This window comes from Lynx canadensis, chromosome A2 (assembly GCF_007474595.2).
Source record: "Lynx canadensis isolate LIC74 chromosome A2, mLynCan4.pri.v2, whole genome shotgun sequence".
Taxonomy (NCBI): Eukaryota; Metazoa; Chordata; class Mammalia; order Carnivora; family Felidae; genus Lynx; species Lynx canadensis.
Window position 1 is genome coordinate 101,964,197 of NC_044304.2, and position 6,728 is coordinate 101,970,924.

At 37.8% G+C, this 6,728-nt stretch overlaps 1 pseudogene; it reads left to right on the forward strand.

Annotated features, from left to right (window-relative positions):
* The first annotated feature begins 5,788 nt into the window (after window positions 1-5,788).
* LOC115501640 lies at window positions 5,789-6,346 on the forward strand (annotated as a pseudogene).
* The last annotated feature ends 382 nt before the right edge of the window (window positions 6,347-6,728 follow it).

Genomic DNA, 6,728 nt, shown 5'->3' on the forward strand with positions numbered 1-6,728 from the left:
AACTCTGAATTCTTAATAAATATCCTGTGTGGTATTGATGCCAGTGGTTCAAGAATCAAAGCCTAGCACAGTCATAGAGTCATGGGAGGGATTTATCTACTAGCTCTTCTTTCTTCTGTCCATGTTTTTTTTTAGACACAGCCAGTGACTAATTTTTTACTGTATTTGTTTTCAAAATAACCTTGTGGAACTCATTTTGTGGTTTGCTTTTATTAGTCTTTTCATTTCATAAATTATCTATTGTCCAGTTAGAATGACAGTAGTTGTATGTAAGGCTTTTGTTTCTTTTTTGTACCCAAAGTCCAGGGATCCTTCTACCTCTTTGACAAGTATTTGTGAAGTCACTATAAAGGAAGCATGCTGTAGTGAAGACTCTACATGAAGTAAGAAAGCCCAAGCCCTGATTCTAGCACTGCTAATCTTTCATTCATTCAGTACTTTTTTTTTTTTTTGTACCTGAAACTGTGAGATTTGGGGCATTACCAGTTAAATTAGTTCCAAAATACTAGCTAAATTAGTTAGCATGCTCAGTAGTATGATGATCTAGTGAGAGTAACCAATGATCAAAATAATGCTTAGAGTTTAGAGGGATAAGTTCATAGAATGCTTTAAAGAAGTCACTGAAGTTTTTTGATCTTAAGTAAAACATTTCATCTATGTATTTCATTTGTGAGCATAATAGATTATAGGAGATTAATATGTGAACTGAAAATGGTATACATATGACTATGTGCATGTGGTTCTGTTGGGTAATACTGAAAGCTTATTAAAGAAATAGTCACTTTGGGGGCACCTGGGTGGCTCAGTCGATTAAGTGTCCAACTTCGGCTCAGGTCATGATCTCGTTGTTTGTGGATTTGAACCATGTGTCAGGCTCTGTGTTGACAGCTTGGAGCATGGAGCCTACTTCATATTCTGTCTCTTTTCTCTGCCCCTCTGCTGCTTGTGCTCTGTTCTCCCTCTCAAATATAAATAAACATTAAAAAAATTAAAAAAAAAGATAGTCACTTTCATTTTGGAGACTGTATTCATCAAGGTTCTCCAGAGAAGCAGAATTAATAGTAGATAGAAATATGAACAGAGAGAGAGAGAGAGAGAAGAGAAGAGAATTATTATAGAAATTGGCTTATGTAGTTAAGGAGGCCAAAAAGTCTCAGAATGTGCTGTCTTCAAGCTGAAGAACCAGACAAGCCACTGGTGGGATTAGGTTTGAGTATAAAGCCTAAGAAGCAGGAACTCTGGTGTCCGAAGGCAAGAGAAGATTGATGTTCTAGAGCAACTGAAGACAGAGCAAATTCATCCTTCTTCCACTTTTTTGTCCCATATTGGCCCTCCACAGATTGGATGATGCCTGCCTACATTAGGGAGGGCAATCTGCTTTACTCAGTTCACCCATTCAAATGTTACTCTCTTCAGGAATCTCCCTCACAGAAACACCCAGAAACAATGTTTTACCAGCTATCTGTGCACCCCTTAATCTAATAAAGTCGACACCAAAAAATTAACCATCATAGAGACAGAGGGGCAAAAACAGCATCAAAACTTCATGTAAAAAATTTAGAGACAAAAGTTGGCAAATTACACTAAAAGCCTTCAATAACTTCTATCATGTGATACAATAATTTCTCTTCTGTAGACGTAGGCCACTAACCCTCTGTCTCCCTTCCCATGTTCGTCTACAGTGCTGCATTCAACAAATGCTTACTTATTAGATTTCAACCCTGTAGGAGAAACTTTTCTAGACTCTAGGGATAAAGTAAGGAACAATTAAAACAAAATTATCATCAAGTATATCCCATTATTCTAAGGGAATATATTCTGAGGTGGGGCAGGTAAATAAGACAATTAAACTTTTTAGCACACCAGCTGGTGGTGGTAAAAATTTCTACGGAAAAAAATTAACCAGGAAAAGAGAATGGAGCATATTGGGAGGAAAGGGATTGTAATTTCTTAAAGAGGAAAGGCTTTACTGAAAATGTGACATCTGACCACGGACTGAGGAAGGTGAAGAGTGAGTTCTCCAGTTGTGTGAGTTCTAGAAAGTTCTCTCAACAGGGGGATCAGAAAAGATAGATGCCCTCATATGTGTAGTGGTTTCAAAGATCAGCAGAAAAAGCAATGTGGCTGGATCATAGGGAGCAAAACTGGGGAAACATATTATTTGAAAACTCAGTGTGCAATAAGAATTTCTGGCTTTTGCTATGAATGAAATGGGGCACACAAGGAGTTATTTTTTGTTTTGTTTTAAAGTTTATTTTGAGAGAGAGGGGGAGTGCATGGGGAAGGAGTAGGTTGAGGGGGGAGGGGAAGACAGAGAGAATCACTTTGCATGGGGCTCAGTCTCACAAACCATGAGATAGATCATGACCTGAGCCTAAATCAAGACTTGGACACGTAACTGACTGAGCTACTCGGGCACTCCCGCAAGCAGTTTTAAGTAGACACATCATGGGCTATGATTTTTATTTCAAATATTGATACACAGCCACATTTATTCAATTGCATATTGTTGATGGCTTCTTTCACATTATGGTAGAGTTACATAGTTACAATGGGGCCTAATGGCCTGCAGTACCTAAAATATTTTCTATTCAATGCTTTACAGAGAACAGTGCACACTTCTGAATTAGAAGGTTATTGCAATAATCCAAGTAAGTGATAATAGTGGCTTGTATCAAGAGAGAAGTAGCAGAGATAATGAGAAATATTCAGATACTGAATATATTTTGAAGGTAAAAACAAAAGAATGTGCTGACAGAGAAGAGGTATAAGAGGAAAAAATAGTATTCCTGAATGACTTTTTAGTTTTCATTTTTTTGGCCTGGGCAATGGGAAGGACAGGGTGTTGGTTTATTTACTGCTTTTAGAAAGATTGTGGGACGGACAGGTTTGGAGGGTTGGGGGTATAGGTCATGAGTTTAGTCTTTGAGATTGCTAACACCTCACAATAGGTATCCCTTTTGGTAGGCAGCCACACATCTACAGTTTAGCAGAGAGATCTGAGCTGGTGATATAAATTTGTAAATTTTCAGCTAACAAAATTCATGGATGAGATCATAGGAGAGTAGTGGTATAGAAGAAGTTTTAAACTTAGAACTGAGGCTTGGGCCTTTCCAGTTTGTAAGGAGGTCATGTAGGTATTATAAAACTAAAAGTGGGATGACAAGGAACAGCTAGTAAAATGGGGAAAGAACACGTGAAATCCTTGATGATCAGTGAAGAGAGTATATCAAGGGGGCCATCATCAGCCATATTAATACTGCTGGTCATTCAGATAAGCTGAGGATGGAGAATTTATGGCTTAGAACAATGTGGAGATAGTGATAACCTTGAGGGATTTTTGGTGGCATATGGGATGAAATACTGATTGGACTGCATTAAAGAGAGAATGGGGGAAAGGGAGCTAAGAGCAGCTTATAAAGGAACTGTATAGAAGTTTTCTTCTAAGGGAGAGCAATCTAAGTAGCTGAAGTATATAGTATTGAGGGATTGCTTCCCCCCCCTCACTTTAACATATAATGTAGTCTTGGCTTCAGGAGAACTCAGTGATTCATCTCTTACATATGACATCCAGTGCTCATCCCAAGTGCCCTCCTTAATGCCTATCACCCATGTAACACCTCCAACCCCCTCCAGCAACCCTCAGTTTGTTCTCTGTACTGAAGACTGTCTTAAGTACAGGATTGCCTCCCTGTCTGTTTTTATCTTATTTTTTCTTCCCTTCCCCTAAGTTCATCTGTTGAGTTTCTCAAATTCCACATATGAGTGATATCAATGTCTTTCTTTGACAGATTTACTTAGCATAATAGCCTCCAGTTCCAACCATATTGTTGCAAATGGCAAGATTTCATTCTTTCTCTTCACCAAGTAATGTTCCATTGCATATATATACACCACATCTTTTTTTTTTAATGTTTATTTATTTTGAGAGAGAGAGAGAGACAGAGCATAAGCAGGGAAGAGCAGAGAGAGAGGGAGACACAGAATCTGGAGCAGGCTTCAGGCTCTGAGCTGTCAGCACAGAGCCTGATGCGGGGCTCAAACTCATGAACCGTGAGATCATGACCTGAGCTGAAATCAGACACCCAACCAACTCAGCCACACAGGCGCCCCAAATACCACATCTTCTTTATCCATTCATCAGTGGATGGACATGTGGGCTCTTTCCATACTTTGGCTGTTGTCAATAGTGCTGCTATAAACGTTAGGGCGCAGGTGCCCCTTCAAATTAGCATTTTTGTATCCTTCAGATAAATTCCTAGTATTGCTTTTTTCCTCATTTTATCAAGATTGGAGAAATAGTACATCGTGTATATTTTGGGAGGGAGATAATTTAGTCAAGAGGGAAAATAAATAATATCCAAGAGAAAGAAAAAATTTTCTGGAGTGATGTGTTTGAGCAGGTGTACGTGGAAGGGATGTCCTTCACTGAAAGCATAGGTTGTTCATTCAAAGTAACAGAAGGGAAATCAGAGTGTATAGGTACAGATACAAATAAGCAAAGAGGTCAGATCATAGCAGCTTGGTGCATTCTCTTCTGATTGCTTTCTTTTCTGTTCTTTTCGCTTCTCTCTTTCTCTCTCTCTCTCTCTCTCCTTCTCCCTCTGCCCTGCCCCCCCATTCATGCATGTACTCTCTCTCTCTGTGAAGGAAAAAAAAAAAATAGGCTCCAAAGTCATAGGACTGCAATGTGGTGGCCTGGATTACACTTCAGGTCTGATTTTGAACTGATAACCACACAGCTTAAATTTGCATTTTAAGTACCTGCATTCACATAGTTAATTGAAGTTTAACTTTTATTTTTTTAAATAAAAGTGATTACAGAGTTAAATTTCCTCTATCTTCTACTTGAGTAATTATTTCAACTGCAATATGTAACTTTTCATATCAACTAATTTCATTTCTTTCTAATGTTCCAGGTCATCACTCTGGACTACTGAGTTTTTATGATAGTTGTTTCTGTCATTGATCACCTGAGCCTTACCTTTGTCAACACATTCATTAGCCCGCTCTTTGTCATTTGTAAATTTAAGTGTTCCAATGAAGTCTTAATGTAAATCACCAATCTCTTTAACGTGCTAATTCATTCTTTGAAAATAGTATATAAACGTGATAGATGGGGCACCTGGGTGGCTCAGTTGGTTAAGCATCTGACTCTTGATTTTGGCTCAGGTCATGATATCTTAGTTTGTAAGTCAAGCCCCACATCAGGGTCTATGCTGATAGTGTGGAGCCTGCTTGGGATTCTCTCTCCCTCTCTCTCGACCCTCTCCTGCTCTCTCTCTCTCTCTCAAAAATAAATAAGCTAAAAAAATAATAAAAGTGATAGAATAATAGCAGCTTCTTTGAATAATGCAAGACGCCTTGTATAACTAAATAGAATGAATAGAGTAGAATAGCTAAATAGAGTGAATTTGAGGTATAGGTGAATCAGGAAATAAAACCCAAATTGAGTGTGGATCACTCCTCTCTGATAATTTCTTTAGCAAAATGGTTTCAGGTTTCAGATTTCAGGTTTAATGTTACAAGACTTTTTAGGTTTCCTCCACACATGTTAGTTAGCTTTGGTCTCTAACAGCTGCCAAATAATGATCTTAACTAGTTCCATGACTGTAATTAATATTTACCTATATGCTGATGACTCCCAGATTCTATCTTCAGTCCAGATCTCTTCTCTGAGCTTTAGTCACATATATTCAGCTGTTTTTCTGACATTGTCCCTGGGGGCAATTAAAATATAATACATTCAAAACAGATCATTTGAGCTTTTTGCCACATCTACTGTGAGATGAAGAACATTCTCAGCAATCAGACTGTTGACATTCCAGAAAATGTAACATCACTTTGAAAGGATGCACGATTATTTTCAAGGACCTGGGAGGAACTCTGTGGAGGGACTTCCATCACATCAATGTAGAATTCAGTCTCCTTGGAATGAAAAGAGACTACAGTTTGACAAACAGTGGGGAAATAGAAAGGCCCCAATGACTGTTCACATTATCTGTAGTCATATAGAACATGATCAAGGGGATCACAGTGGCTTCTTTTACAGGATGAGATTTGTGCCACCTCCCATCAACCTTGTTATTTAGAATGGATCTCTCATTGAAATTAAATGTTTCTTGGTTGAAAAATATACTCACAGGGTTCAGATGATGTGGGACATTGCTTATTCAGTATTTCAAGTCCAGACAGATGAATTATTCTTAAAGAAAATGACATTAAACTTGTATCAAATTCAGCTGCTTTGATTCAGCAAGACACAACAGTTAAAAACAAGACTGTTAGAAAAAATTTGGATGGTCACTACACCTCTGAAAAAGGAAAAGTTTATTTAGCAGGGTAATGAATAAGGTTTAAAAGTTGTCCAATATGGAAACAGAAAAATGCTGGATGATTCCTAAGACCTATTTGTGATATTTTCAAGATGAGTGAAAGACTTCTAATGAAAAAAAAAAAAAAAAAAACAGCACAAAAAAATAGATCAACTGATTTCCCTCTCCACCTACCAGATATTTTCCATTTTTTATACTGGCACCATCACTTGCTGTAGACAAAAATCATTCTTAATTCCTTTCTTTTTAAGTTATATGTGCTCAAAATACACATTTTTTTTAGTTCTTCTTCCAAAATACATGCCTATACAATACATTCTTTGTCCTGCCTCTCCCTAGTCCAACCCCTACCCATCTCTATTCCTAGAAGTCTTCTAATTAATGAGTGTTTTT